At 40.5% G+C, this 16,431-nt stretch overlaps 1 pseudogene; it reads left to right on the plus strand.

Moving 5' to 3' along the window:
* Positions 1 to 3,164: 3,164 nt before the first annotated feature.
* The window catches only part of LOC141770887 (uncharacterized), a 26,813-nt pseudogene continuing 13,546 nt past the window's right edge, over positions 3,165 to 16,431 (plus strand).

The following is a 16,431-nucleotide window of genomic DNA, read 5'->3' on the forward strand; positions in this document are numbered from 1 at the left end:
GATTTAAATGTAGTTACAGGAAGTGAAAAACGACAAATGAAGTTCCAACACAGTCTCACGACAGTTTGTGAAGTAAACTGAATCTATTTGACTCGTGTACAGAGACACAACTTTAACTTCTTTTATTGACGCTCAGCGCAACTTTCAACAACGTGTGTTTCGTGCGTTTTCCAGCAACACGTGTCAATTTCCATTACTTAGGTTTAGGACAAGATCGCGGTTTGGGTTAAAATAACTCCAGAAGTGACGTAACTGAAGTACGGAGTTACGTGACAAATGAATCAACGTTGACTTCTGGTTTCAGACGGGACATGAACAGCGTCTCCTGGTGAAAGTCACTTTATTCTTACTGTTTCATGAACTGCTGATCGACTGTCTGTTCCTGTAGTTTGTAAATGATCATCTGTGTGCGTGCGTGTGCGTGTGCGTGTGCGTGTGCGTGTGCGTGTGTGTGTGTGTGTGTGTGTGTGTGTGCGTGTGCGTGTGCGTGTGCGTGTGCGTGTGCGTGTGCGTGTGCGTGTGTGTGTTGAAAGCAGAGTTAATGAGTATTGTGTCAGCTCTTTTGTGAGTTTGTGTGTTTACCAGCTGACTGACCGATGACTCCAGCTACAGGAATGTACACACACACACACACACACACACACACACACAGACACACGCGTACACTCACATGCACACGCACGCACACACACACACACACACACACACACACACACACACACACACACACACACACACAGTAATAACGTCCTTGTTGAATGAAAAGTGATTTCTTTCCTGCGTGGGGAGACAGGAAGTAGTTTGACATTGAAATAGAGAGTCGGGGCGGGACTTGAACCAGACCTGGACCTGGACCTGGACCTGGACCTGGACCTGGACCTGGACCTGGACCTGGACCTGGAGGGACCAGGAAGCTCTCAGGGGTCCATTTATAGACGTTACTGGAGTCAGAGGAGGACGGAGGTCTTTAATTTAAGCTGCTACAGTTCATGTTCAAACCAGAGGAGGAAGAAGTACTCTGATCTTTAAGTAAACATATTAATACCACAGTGTGGAAATACTCTGTTACGTAAGAGTCCTGCATTCACAGTATAAGTACAAAAGTATCAGCTTCAAAATATACTTAAAGTTCCAAAGGTAAAAGTACTCATTCTGCAGAATAATCTCTATTATGATATTGTATTATATTTACTAATATTTTTCTGCTATTTTACTAATATTTTTTGGGATGTTTTATTTGTTCATCACTTTAGTGTTGCAGCTGGTAAAGGTGGAGCTACTTTTAATTATGTTTTGGATATTTTACAAATATTTTTGTGCATATTTTACAAATTTTGGTCTGATATTTTATTAATATTTTTCTGATATTTTACCTGTATTTAAGGATATTTTACTAATATTTCTTAGGATATTTATTAATATTATTTTGGATATTTGAAAAATATATATTTGATACTTTACTAATATTTTCTGCTATTTTACTAATATGTTTGGCGTATTTTTGTAATAGATTTGGGATCTTTTACAAATAGTTTTTGCATATGTTTCACATTTTTGTCTGGTAATTTATTAATATTTTTCTGATTTTTTTCCTGATATTTTACTAATATTTCCTAGGATATTTTTTGATGTTATTTTGGATAATAAAAAAAATTATACTTTACTGATATTTTTCTGCTTATTTACATATCCCCAAAAATATGTTTTAGAATATCTTACTATTTTTATATATATATATATATATATATATATAATTTACTAATATATTTGGGATATTTTATTTATAATTATTATTATATAAATATATAAATTTTGACTCCGACACTTCCGACCGCCCCTGAACGCAGCATGGCCAGCATCCAGCTCCCAGTCTGTCAGAGATACTGACAGTAGAGTCACTGACAGTAGAGTCACTGACAGTAGAGTCACTGACAGTAGAGATACTGACAGTAGAGTTACTGACAGTAGAGTCACTGACAGTAGAGTCACTGACAGTAGAGTCACTGACAGTAGAGTCACTGACAGTAGAGATACTGACAGTAGAGTTACTGACAGTAGAGTCACTGACAGTAGAGTCACTGACAGTAGAGATACTGACAGTAGAGTCACTGACAGTAGAGATACTGACAGTAGAGATACTGACAGTAGAGTCACTGACAGTAGAGTCACTGACAGTAGAGATACTGACAGTAGAGTTACTGACAGTAGAGTCACTGACAATAGAGATACTGACAGTAGAGTTACTGACAGTAGAGTCACTGACAGTAGAGATACTGACAGTAGAGTCACTGACAGTAGAGTCACTGACAGTAGAGATACTGACAGTAGAGTCACTGATAGTAGAGATACTGACAGTAGAGTTACTGACAGTAGAGTCACTGACAGTAGAGATACTGACAGTAGAGTCACTGACAGTAGAGATACTGACAGTAGAGTTACTGACAGTAGAGTCACTGACAGTAGAGATACTGACAGTAGAGATACTGACAGTAGAGATACTGACAGTAGAGTTACTGACAGTAGAGTCACTGACAGTACAGATACTGACAGTAGAGTCACTGACAGTACAGATACTGACAGTAGAGTTACTGACAGTAGAGTCACTGACAGTAGAGTTACTGACAGTAGAGTCACTGACAGTAGAGATACTGACAGTAGAGTCACTGACAGTAGAGATACTGACAGTAGAGTTACTGACAGTAGAGTCACTGACAGTAGAGATACTGACAGTAGAGATACTGACAGTAGAGATACTGACAGTAGAGTTACTGACAGTAGAGTCACTGACAGTACAGATACTGACAGTAGAGTCACTGACAGTAGAGATACTGACAGTAGAGTCACTGATAGTAGAGATACTGACAGTAGACAGTAGAGTTACTGGTGTCTGGTGGAGCAGCTGGACTCACTCACGGTGTGAGGTCATATTTTACTAATATTTCTTAGGATATATTTATTTATTTTATAATATTATTATTTATATTTATTATTATTATTTATATTTATTATTATTAATGATATTTATTATTATTTATATTTATACCTATATAATATTTGAATATTTGAAAAATATATATTTGATCCTTTTTCATTTTACTAATATTTTTGGCTTTTTTGTCTAATAGTTTTGGGATCTTTTACAAATAGTTTTTGCATATGTTTCAAATTTTTGTCTGGTAATTTATTAATATTTTTCAGATTTTTATATCTTACTATTTTTTTAATATAATTTACAAATATATTTGGGATATTTTATTTATAATTATTATTATATAAATATATAATTTTTGATTCCGACACTTCCGACCGGCCCTGAACGCAGCATGACCAGCGGCCAGCTCCCAGTCTGCTGCTGGAGTCACTGACAGTAGAGATACTGACAGTAGAGTTACTGGTCCTCTGCTGGAGTTACTGGTCCTCTGCTGGAGTTACTGGTCTCTGCTGGAGTTACTGGTCTCTGCTGGAGCAGCTGGACTCCCTCACGGTGCAGCCGGTTCCTCTGTGTCCGCCTCTCTGCAGGCTTCAGCCGGATCTGATCTGATCTGATGAGAGTTAGAGCCGCTATGACTCCCCGCTGTGAGTAACAACCACCGACCTGCTGCTGCTGCTGGAGCAGTTTAATTATCTCTTTACTGTAATTTAAACTCTTACATTTTGCTGCACTGAGTGGATTTATTTTACTGGTTTCACAGCAGTTTGTCATAAATGTTCAGAGATGCTTTTAGTGTCTTATTCAGGTATTTATTTAATCTCCAGTCACAGTTTATAAAAGGTGATGAATTGATAGAAGTGCTCCTCTCATAAAGCTCAAACTGACTCGTTCAAATGTCCCACAGATACATCAACTATATAAAGGGATTCATTCTGGAAGAAGTTTCTGCAGTTTGAATTGATTTATTTAGTTAAAAGTTGTGGATGAGATTCAGTCGGTGAAAGTTTGTGGACGTGTTCAGACTGTGTTGGATTTTATGGATTTTATATAATCTCGTGTGTCTGTGGTTCATTAGTGGTTTGAAGGTCAAAGGTCATCGACAGTCTGACTGAGCTCTCCTTTAATCAGAAATGTCTATAAAGTGTTCATCGTCGTCTCGTTTATATTATATAATATTATATAATATAATATAATATATTATATAATATTATATAATATTATATATAATATAATGTTATGTTATATAATATATAATATTATATAATATAATATAATATAATATATTATATATTTGGATAAAACAGTTAGAGGTCAGTTTTTATGTCCAAGTGACTTCTCAGTAGAGACGGTGCGTTCGAGGCAGCAGGAAATGTCACTGATTAACTTAGAAGGAGTTTCTCCTCCTTCAGGTGGAACATTTAGATCACTGAAGAAGGGCCGTCACCATCTTGGTTTTTGGCAGTCACCATCTTGGTTTTTAGACGTCACCATCTTGGTTTTTGGCCGTCACCATCTTGGTTTTTGGCAGTCACCATCTTGGTTTTTAGACGTCACCATCTTGGTTTTTGGCCGTCACCATCTTGGTTTTTGGCAGTCACCATCTTGGTTTTTAGACGTCACCATCTTGGTTTTTGGCCGTCACCATCTTGGTTTTTGGCAGTCACCATCTTGGTTTTTAGACGTCACCATCTTGGTTTTTGGCCGTCACCATCTTGGTTTTTGGCAGTCACCATCTTGGTTTTTAGACGTCACCATCTTGGTTTTTGGCCGTCACCATCTTGGTTTTTGGCCGTGACCATCTTGGTTTTTGGCCGTCACCATCTTGGTTTTTGGCCGTCACCAACTTGGTTTTTGGCCGTGACCATCTTGGTTTTTGGCCGTCACCATCTTGGTTTTTGGCCGTCACCATCTTGGTTGTTGGCCGTCACCATCTTGGTTTTTGGCCGTCACCATCTTGGTTTTTGGTCTGCAGGATATTTTTCTACCACAGAGACGTTGTGTCCGTCCAGCGCTGCGTTCACTGTCACATTCTCGGAGGTTTCTACATTCTTTCTAATGTTCAGTCTGCTGACTCAGCAGAGAGAAGAATGTAGATTATCATCGTCATCGTCACTCTGTCTCCTTCTGTTAGTAATTTACCTCCATCTGCTCCTCCTCCTCTCTCTCTCTCTCTCTCTCTTCCTCCTCCTCCTCCTCCTTCTCTCTCTCTCTCTCTTCCTCCTCCTCCTTCTCTCTCTCTCTCTCTTCCTCCTCCTCCTCTCTCTCTCTCTCTCTCTTCCTCCTCCTCCTCCTCTCTCTCTCTCTCTTCCTCCTCCTCCTCCTCTCTCTCCTCCTCCTCCTCCTCTCTCTCTCTCGCTCTTCCTCCTCCTCCTCCTTCTCTCTCTCTCTTCCTCCTCCTCCTCCTCCTCCTCTCTCTCTCTCTCTCTCTCTTCCTCCTCCTCCTCCTCTCTCTCTCTCTCTCTTCCTCCTCCTCTCTCTCTCTCTCTCTCTCTCTCTTCTTCCTCCTCCTCCTCCTCCTCTCTCTCTCTCTTCCTCCTCCTCCTCCTCCTCCTCCCCTCTCTCTCTCTCTCTTCCTCCTCCTCCTCCTCCTCCTCCTCCTCTCTCTCTCTCTTCCTCCTCCTCCTCCTCCTCTTCCTCTCTCTCTCTCTCTCTTCCTCCTCCTCCTCCTCCTCTCTCTCCTCCTGTTGGGCTGCAGTTTACCATGTTATGATGTGAGCATATTGTTTTATATTAAATGCAGTACCTGTGAGGGTTTCTGGATCAATATCTCTCATTGTTTTGTGTTGTTAATTAAATAAAGCAGCATATTTGTCCACTCCCATGTTGATAAGAGGATTAAATACTTGACTAATCTCCCTTTAAGGTTCATTCAGAACAGATAAAACATGTGATTTATCGATTGACAGCCCTAGTTTTTACTCTTTAAGTCTAGTTTCTTCAGTGATCGTGTGTCTGATTGATGCCAAAACACAGATGACCTACACTCTGTGTTGTGCCTGAATGCATCCTGAAGCCTGTTTATATGGTTCAAGAGTCTCTAACAACAAAAGTTTAACTTCTGATTCACTGGAAGTAGTTTTATATGTTATTCTCGTATCGAAGATGTCCACCAACGTCTCCTATTAGTTTTAATCTCTGCTGTCTGGATGATGAGATGGACCACCGTTCTGAAACAGGAAACCAGGGTTCAACGTTTTCTGTTTTCTATGAACTTAATCAAGTGATCTAGTTCCCAAACTTGAACCTGAACCTGAACATAAACCTTTAGTTATGATTTATTGCCACGTATAGTAGATATTATTGTTAAAAACATAAATGTTGGACAAACGTATTCATGTGTCACATCAGTTCGGCCTCTTTGCTGCAGGACAAAGGAAACTGGGAGAAAGTTGGAACTAGTGTTTTCTGGTAGAATCTCAGAGGCGATGACATCAGCAGCTCTGAGGATTTGAGGTTATGATTGAATTCATGCATTCATTTAATGACACAATGCTGGTTTTAAACAAAAAAGCTCATTATTATTATGAATTATTGTTATGAAATAAAGAACAAAGTAGCGTCTCAGATGAGAGGATTTGATCCTCTTCTTCGTAAACTGAACTTCTTTGACTGTTGGTCGAACAAAACAAAACATTTAACGGGAACGTTTCATTTAATTTCATGAATGAAAAGATGAATCAAGCAATAGAAAAATAAATATCAGATTGATTGACAGCGAAAATAAGAGTTAGTTGTTGTCATTGTTGTTGTTGTTGTTATTGTTGTCTTTGTAGTTGTCGTCGTTGTTGTCGTTACTGTTGTCATTGTTTTTGTTGTTGTGTTGTTGTCGTCGTCTTTATCGTTGTCGTCTTTGACGTTGTTGTCTTTGTCGTCATTGTCGTTTTGGTTGTTGTCGTGGTTGTGGTTGTCGTCGTTGTGGTTGTCATTGTTTTCGTTGTCGTTATGGTTGTTGTTGTCGTTATGGTTGTTGTTGTCGTTGTTGTCGTTTTGGTTGTTGTCGTCGTTGTTGTGGTGGTGGTTGTTGTCGTTGTCGTCATTGTTTTTGTTATGGTTGTTGTTGTGGTTGTGGTTGTTGTGGTTGTTGTGGTTGTTGTCATCGTCGTTGTTGTTGTGGTCGTTGTCGTTGTCGTCGTCGTCGTTGTTGATGTGGTTGTTATCATCGTCGTTGTGGTTGTTGTTGTCGTTGTTGTGGTTGTTGTCATCGTCGTTGATGTGGTTGTTGTCATCGTCGTTGATGTGGTTGTTGTCATCGTCGTTGTGGTTGTGGTTGTGGTTGTGGTTGTGGTTGTCGTTGTGGTTGTCGTTGTGGTTGTCGTTGTCGCTGTCGTTGTCGTTGTTGTTGTTGTTTTGGTTGTCTTTGTTGTCGTCGTCGTTGTCGTTGTCATTGTTGTCTTGTGACCTCTCTGCCGTCCGGCTGCACTCTCACTCTCAACCAGCCTCATTCCTCTGCAGGGAAAGTTAATATCACAGTTTCTCTCAACAGCTGTTTCCCCTCACAACTGATGCTGACAGGACAGTTTTGACTTAATGAGAGACAGATGCATCGTGGGTAACTGGGAGCAGACTGTGACATGTGAAGACAGAGTGTGACCTGTTATTCTGCTGGTACCCACATCGGCCCGTCCTCCGCTGCAGGCCAACGCCTCCAATTATTACTGGATGTCTGTCGGACTTCCAACCAGGAGACCCGAAGAGTTGTTGAGTTACTGTGAAGTGACGTTAGTTTCCGTACTTCTGTTACGTTGTTTCTGTACGTGTTTAACTTAGTTTACGTTCTTATTTTAAACCCAACCAGGATGTTTTTCCTCAGTGATTAATGGCATGATTGTCATTAGTTAAATAGCGTTTAATCGCAAATTAATCGCACATTTTATTATCTGTTCTAAATGAACCTTAAAGGGAGATTAGTCAAGTATTTAATACTCCTATTAACATGTGAGTGGACGAATATGCTGCTTTATATTTGTGTATATTTCTGAAGCTTCGCACTGCAGATTTGGACTTAAAGCCAAAATTGTCATTGCCGGGACTTAAAAGTGCCCGTAGTAGCCTCATGTGGTTCCGTCTACAATGAGCCGGCTGCTGCTCCGGTCTTTGATCATTTAAATCAGATAATCAATCATCGCGGATCGGCTCCACCTGAGACGCCTCAGAGAGGTGGCTGATGGGACTTTGGAGCCACTAAAGTTGTTTTTATCAGCTCGGCTCTCGTCAATCATCTACTGTGATGGTTCCTCACTAGAAACCCACTAGAACTAGATTCACTCTGCTCAGGTTTATCCACGTCTTTTAAAACTGTTCTGTGTCATAACCTTTATGATTCTTACTGGGTTTCTCTCGTTCTGTATTGTGCTCTTATTTTGAAATATGGTGAGCCGTTGGCTGCTGTTAGCAGAAGGCTAAACTATTAGCAACCCTTTCTCTCTTTGTGACTGACTTTACTGAAGGATAGTTAACTAGAGACATCCAGAGCTTTATACGCCCTCAGTTTATCTTTACAGCGCTGCCGTTGGCCTCCAGCCCGCTGGTCGGACGGCCCTTTGGTCACCGGCCCGTTGGTCACCGGCCCGTTGGCCTCCAGCCCGCTGGTCGGACGGCCCGTTGGTCACCGGCCCGTTGGTCACCGGCCCGTTGGCCTCCAGCCCGCTGGTCGGACGGCCCGTTGGTCACCGGCCCGTTGGTCACCGGCCCGTTGGTCACCGGCCCGTTGGCCTCCAGCCCGCTGGTCGGACGGCCCGTTGGTCACCAGCCCGCTGGCCACCGGCCCGTTGGTCACCAGCCCGCTGGCCACCGGCCCGTTGGTCAGACGGATGGCTACTTAGCTAGCTTAGCTTTCTAATTCCACCACGCTGTCATGAAACACAGAACATGAGGTGAACAAAGTCGTCCCTCATCTGCTGATAGCACAGTGCTTTACTACGCTGAGACCAGAGTGTGAGGATGAAGCATTACGTTGTTACTTGGAGGAGGAGGAGGAGGAGGAGGTGGTGCAGGTGCAGGAGGAGGAGGAAGAGGAAGAAGAGGAGCAGTAGGAAGAGGAGGAAGAGGAGGAGGAGGAGGAGGAGGATGAGGAAGAGGAAGAGGAGGAAGAGGTGCAGGAGGAGGAAGAAGAGGAGCAATAGGAAGAGGAGGAAGAGGAGCAGTAGGAAGAGGAGGATGAGGAGGAGGAGGAGGAGGAGGAAGAGGAGGAGGAGGTGCAGGAGGAGGAGAAGGAGGAGGAGGAGGAAGAGGAAGAAGAAGAGGAGGAGGAGGAGGAGGAGGAGGAGGAGGAGGAGGAAGAAGAAGAGCAGTAGGAAGAGGAGGAGGAGGAGGAGCAGTAGGAAGAGGAGGATGAGGAGGAGGAGGAGGAGGAAGAGGAGGAGGAGGTGCAGGAGGAGGAAGAAGAGGAGCAGTAGGAAGAGGAGGAAGAGGAGGAGGAGGAGGAAGAGGAAGAGGAGGAGGAGGTGCAGGAGGAGGAAGAGGAGCAGTAGGAAGAGGAGGAGGAGGAGGAGGAGGAGGAAGAGGAAGAGGAGGAAGAGGAGGAAGAGGAGGAGGTGATTGTAGTGACTCAGCTGAGTCAGCAGACTTACTGACGCTCTCTGTTAGAAACATGTTGAGAAACAAGAAGAGAGTTTCTACATCAGACGGTCCACTTATCATTCCTCTGATTTACCAGAAAACATCTCAGACAGTGAACGCAGCACAGACCATCTCTGTGTTCTCCTTTTACTACTTCAATACTCTGTTACAGTAAAACTACTAACTTCATGTGTTTTGTGAGTTTAAATATGAATTAGTAAAGTAACTAAAGCTGTCAGATAGATGTAGTGGAGTAGAAGTATAAAGACTCCAGTGAAGTACAAGTACACATTAGTACTTCAGTCCAGTATGTGATGAAGTGAACCTTGACGTCGTCACGTAGCAGCAGTTTGTCGGTGAGCGTCGTCTCCTACAGTTAACAGACAGAAACATGACGTTCAGTACAGATAAAGGTGGAGCAGTTCAGTACAGATAAAGGTGGAGCAGTTCAGTAGAGATAAAGGTGGAGCAGTTCAGTAGAGATAAAGGTGAAGCAGTTCAGTAGAGATAAATGTGGAGCAGTTCAGTAGAGATAAAGGTGGAGCAGTTCAGTAGAGATAAAGGTGGAGCAGTTCAGTACAGATAAAGGTGGAGCAGTTCAGTACAGATAAAGGTGGAGCAGGAAGTGGTTTTATTAAATGATTCCTGTTTTTATTTTGAAAGTACAGACTGTTTCCTTCGGCTCTCATCCATCAGCTGATTATCTGGACAGCCGTTCGTCACGACGCGGCCTCCCAGACTGGAGGTCAAGGCTGAGGGCCGTGCCTCCGTCTGATTGGATATCTGCTTCTCTTCCTGGCTTCCTGTTTGTGTTTTGTGACGTTTTGAAAGGTCGCGACCTCGTCACCTTCACACGACCTTTAAATGTTGAAACACGACCACATGTTGTTTGTTATTTACACGTCAGCGGCGTCTCCGAGGTGATTATATTGGGTCGCTTCTCTCGATGTTAATGATTCTGTCATAACTCGTTCACATAGTTCATACTCTTTGTCTTCTATTTGGAGGATAGTGCTGCTTTAAGTTTTGGAACTACAGTTCCCATAATGCTTTGGGGGATTGTCTCCATTAACAGTGAGCAGAATGCTCTGTGATCAGCTCCTGTCTGCAGTGTACTGATGGATGTACAGACTACTATCACTGGATCACTGAGATACTGAAGAAAACTTTAAAACGTGAAGATTCTCAGGGGCGTTCTGCAGTCTGTTGTTCTGTGATCTCTGAGTGGAGTTATGGACGTTTATCATGATGGACGTCAGAGATAATAATACCATCGGGGAGAGGAAGTCACACTGAACCTAAAAATATGCGATCTGTGTCGGTATGTTCAGATTTCACTGAGTTATGACTCTGAGAAGAAGGAGGCAAAGAGTAAAGAAGCAAAGAAACTCTGGTGTTTTTTTGACAACAGCTGTGCCGCCATTTTGGACTGAAAAGATCTTACTATATTTATAATATTTTATTGTTCACAAGTCAGCCGCCATTTTGGACTGAAAAGATCTTACTATATTTATAATATTTTATTGTTCACAAGTCATTTCAGTAGAATATGACAATAGAATATAAATAATTTAGTTTTACTTTTGTACGTCTCTTTGTAGGCGGACGTTTTACTGGCGTCCGGTCGTCGCTTTCAGTCCAAAATGGCGGAAGCGTAGCTCTGCTGCCGGGCGCTGACGTTGCAACGGAACGAACTATTTACTTTCTTATCAATATCCGTTCTTTGCTGGAGGTCTGGTACCGGCTTGGTTCTGGTCTGGTGTGGTGGCGGTGGTGACCAGACCACGCCCGGCGGCGAGCAGGAGCGAGACCCAGGAGTCCTCGCCTCCGTCCGTCACGCTATCGCCGTCCTTTCCGCTCCCATTGTTTGTGTCCGGGAGCTTCCGCGATGCCCTGCGACCCTCTTGAAGAAAACAGGTTGTGTGTGTGTGTGTGTGTGTGTGTGTGTGTGTGTGTGTGTGTGTGTGTGTGTGTGTGTGTGTGTGTGTGTGTGTGTGTGTGTGTGTGTGTGTGTGTGTGTGTGTGTGTGTGTGTGTGTGTGTGTGTGTGTGTGTGTGTGTGTGTGTGTGTGCTGCTGGGTATTTATGGAACCAACACCGCTGAATCACTTCCCACTTCACCCTCACCTCTCTGTGTGTGTGTGTGTGTGTGCGTGCGTGTGTGCGTGTGTGTGTGTGCGTGCGTGTGTGTCTATTTCTGGCAGCAGTGTGTCCTGAGCTGGTGAGACGGCAAAACCAACATGAACAACATCCTCTCCCCGTCCACACAGTCCTGTTTCCATTCAGAGGACCAGCACATTGACTTACATTCATTTCCTGGAGACCTTCCACCCGAACACTTACCTTAACCCTAACCTTTCCCTTACCTTAACCTTAACCCGTAACTCTTAACCCTAACCTTAACCTAATCCTAACCGTAACCGTAACAAAGTCTTCACCCTATATTGTAATGATAAACGTTATGGGGACGTACTTTGCGCTTAAGTTTGACAAGTGCTATATCAATTATTATTATTATTATTATTATTATTATTATTATTATTATGACTGCATTAGTTCGCTACTTATTTCTACTTTCTTATGTAAAACGAACAATTAAGCAGCAAAACGACGGCTTGTAAAAAAACAATCATGCAGAACATCGTGTCTAAAGTCTCACCAGAAGTCTGTCTGTATTTCCTAATATGTAGTTTATTTTACTGTAACAGAGTACTGTGTGGTATTAGTACTTTTAATGGTAACAGAGTACTGTGTGGTATTAGTACTTTTAATGGTAACAGAGTACTGTGTGGTATTAGTACTTTTAATGGTAACAGAGTACTGTGTGGTATTAGTACTTTTAATGGTAACAGAGTACTGTATGGTATTAGTACTATTCCTGTAACAGTATTATTACTGTGTGGTATTAGTACTATTACTGTAACAGTATTATTACTGTGTGGTATTAGTACTATTCCTGTAACAGTATTATTACTGTATGGTATTAGTACTATTCCTGTAACAGTATTATTACTGTGTGGTATTAGTACTATTCCTGTAACAGTATTATTACTGTGTGGTATTAGTACTATTACTGTAACAGTATTATTACTGTGTGGTATTAGTACTATTCCTGTAACAGTATTATTACTGTGTGGTATTAGTACTATTACTGTAACAGTATTATTACTGTGTGGTATTAGTACTATTACTGTAACAGTATTATTACTGTGTGGTATTAGTACTATTACTGTAACAGTATTATTACTGTGTGGTATTAGTACTATTACTGTAACAGTATTATTACTGTGTGGTATTAGTACTATTACTGTAACAGTATTATTACTGTGTGGTATTAGTACTATTACTGTAACAGTATTATTACTGTGTGGTATTAGTACTATTACTGCAGTAATACTGCCTATTGATCTCTTGTAGTATTCTATGAGTCAGTTTTAATAACCTGGTAAAGTATCCAGTCTACAGAAACATGTTGGTAGTTTGATCACATAAAGTTAAAGATAAATAAAGTTATGATTGTTATGATTGTAAATGTATTAAAGCTGTTTTTAATATATTATTATATTTAATATTTAATATTTACTAATGGAGTATTTCATGTTTTATCTGCATCATGATGAAGAGAAAGTCTTTAGAGCAGAAGAGCTGAAGGCTTTAATCATTACAGCGTTCTGATCTCTGATCTGTGATCTGAGCCGTCTGTTAATGTTTGATGACTTTATGTCTTAACGGTTTATCGCCATGACAACGTGTGACATCAGCCGTTTTACAGCCGGGCGGGATCCGCCGGGAACTTCCTGTTGACCCGCTCACCGAGGAGCGGCTCGGTCCGTCACACGCCGCATGTGTCATCATACGTGTCATCATATAGGTCATCGTATGTCAGACGTTTAACATCATAGTTAACTGTTAACTGTAGACCTGGACCAGGTCTGAGGAGTCCACATAGGAGTCCACATAGGAGTCCTCATAGGAGTCCTCATAGGAGTCCTCATAGGAGTCCTTGAGGAGGTTTAATACGTCCTTGAAGGTTTGTCCTTGAGAGCAGTCCAACTGTTGAACAGGTGAAGAGGTGTGAGACAGCTAGCAGCCAATCAGAGCGGAGCATTTTCTGTTGCCATGGTTTCAGGTCAGGTGTTGAGCTGCAGGTTAAACTTTATTCACTGGAGCTGAGTGAGGGTCAGTTTCACTGTGATGATGATGATTAAATAAATACAATAAAAAAATAAAACACATAAATAATCAAATAAATAAAGAAAAGAAAAGAAATAAATAATCAATAAAAGAAATAAATAAATAAAAGAAATAAAAGAAAATAAAAGAAATGTCATTCATTGTATCAAAAATTAAATGAAATGTAGAGAGAAAATAAACATATAAAGAAAAAGAAAGAAATAATTTATTGATCAGCGGTGGGGAAATTGAGTTACGTTTTGCTCCCGTTCTAGAATTTAAAATAAATATATAAAAATAGAGAAATCATAAGAAAATATAAATAAGAAATATTTATAAAAACAGTGTAAATAATAATGCTGAAAAATAGAATCTATGCAAATAATATAAATGCATGCATAAATAAAAATGCAAGAATAGTGTAAAATAAATAAGAATATTAGTTTAAATGTATAAATAAAAGCAGTGTTAATGTCGGAGTAACTAGAGTATTACACAAAATTATTGTTCTGTTAAATCAGTGTTGAACAGTTGAAGAATTAATAAATTATGGGATTATAGCTGCTGATGGGGGTAAAAATTATAAATATATGTTGTGTATAAAGATACAACAACTTTTCTAGACATTTGATCCTAAATATAATCTCTTTACTTTAAGCTGTTGACGTCTGTATGATGATGAAATAGAATAAATTAAATATCTCTCAGTTTGAGACGTTTACAGTGAATGTTTTTACCGGTAGTCACAGGAACCGACACTGGAGCGTGTTTCATGAGGAATACTAAACGGTGTTGCACGTCGAGGGTTTTATAAGCCACTTCCACTCGGTGCTGATTGGTTCAGAAAAAAATATATTAAAAATAAATATAGCCATAAATGAATTGATAAAATGTGACATAAATTGATATTTCTGTTTTAATTAGCTTCTCTATTTATTTATCTTTGTATTAATTCTCTCATGTATTTACTGTTCTGTTTAATTTAGCCTTTTATTTATTTTTGTATCTATTTTTTATTACATTTTACATTTATTTATTTATTTATAAATTTTTGCATTTATTTATTTATTTATTTATAAATTTTTGCATTTATTTGTTATTTATTTTAAATCATCATGGGGTCAGGGTGCATGGCTACATGCGACAGCCTCCTCGTCTGCATAATGAGGCAGAAACACATCAAGAAATGTAAAAAGAAAAGAATACAGAAATATATAAGCTTGGGTCCATAAATAAGAGGTTAAATGCAAAGGGAAATAATGCAGAAATATATAAATGAATAAATGCAGAAATAAATACATAAATTTAAAACTAAATGTAAAATAAATAAATAAAACAAATGCAAGAAATAAATACATAAATAATAAATGTAAAATTAAATTAAAAAATAAATATACAAAATCAATGTAAAAATAATAAATACAAATAAATGTAAAAATAAAAGTGAATATAAATACATATATTTAAAAAATAATAAAAATAAATACAAAATAAATACAAAAATGGAGGAGGAGGAGGAGGAGGAGGAGGAGGAGGAGGAGGAGGAGGAGGAGGATGTGTTGCCATGGTGACCGTGCGTCACCACAGTCTATTTATCTAACATAAAGTCATAAAGTGTAACCGCCGGTCTCAGTGAGGCGGAGCTTTATCACAAACTTCAGGTGTGAGACCATCACAGGTAACGCTTCTACCAGCCGAGTATTGACAGTAACAATAATATAGCATCACTGTAGTACTGCTGTAGTACTGCTGTAGTGTAGTACTGCTGTAGTACTGCTGTAGTACTGCTGTAGTACTGCTGTAGTGTAGTGTAGTGTAGTACTGCTGTAGTGTAGTACTGCTGTAGTACTGCTGTAGTGTAGTGTAGTACTGCTGTAGTACTGCTGTAGTACTGCTGTAGTGTAGTACTGCTGTAGTACTGCTGTAGTACTGCTGTAGTACTGCTGTAGTACTGCTGTAGTACTGCTGTAGTACTGCTGTAGTGTAGTACTGCTGTAGTGTAGTACTGCTGTAGTACTGCTGTAGTACTGCTGTAGTGTAGTACTGCTGTAGTACTGCTGTAGTGTAGTGTAGTACTGCTGTAGTGTAGTACTGCTGTAGTACTGCTGTAGTACTGCTGTAGTGTAGTACTGCTGTAGTACTGCTGTAGTACTGCTGTAGTGTAGTACTGCTGTAGTACTGCTGTAGTGTAGTGTAGTACTGCTGTAGTGTAGTACTGCTGTAGTACTGCTGTAGTACTGCTGTAGTGTAGTACTGCTGTAGTACTGCTGTAGTACTGCTGTAGTACTGCTGTAGTACTGCTGTAGTACTGCTGTAGTACTGCTGTAGTACTGCTGTAGTACTGCTGTAGTGTAGTACTGCTGTAGTACTGCTGTAGTACTGCTGTAGTGTAGTACTGCTGTAGTACTGCTGTAGTACTGCTGTAGTACTGCTGTAGTGTAGTACTGCTGTAGTACTGCTGTAGTGTAGTGTAGTACTGCTGTAGTACTGCTGTAGTACTGCTGTAGTACTGCTGTAGTGTAGTACTGCTGTAGTACTGCTGTAGTACTGCTGTAGTACTGCTGTAGTACTGCTGTAGTACTGCTGTAGTACTGCTGTAGTGTAGTACTGCTGTAGTACTGCTGTAGTACTGCTGTAGTACTGCTGTAGTGTAGTACTGCTGTAGTACTGCTGTAGTACTGCTGTAGTACTGCTGTAGTGTAGTACTGCTGTAGTACTGCTGTAGTGTAGTACTGCTGTAGTACTGCTGTAGTACTGCTGTAGTGTAGT

The sequence above is a fragment of the Sebastes fasciatus genome, chromosome 7, assembly GCF_043250625.1.
Source record: "Sebastes fasciatus isolate fSebFas1 chromosome 7, fSebFas1.pri, whole genome shotgun sequence".
Classification (NCBI taxonomy): Eukaryota; Metazoa; Chordata; class Actinopteri; order Perciformes; family Sebastidae; genus Sebastes; species Sebastes fasciatus.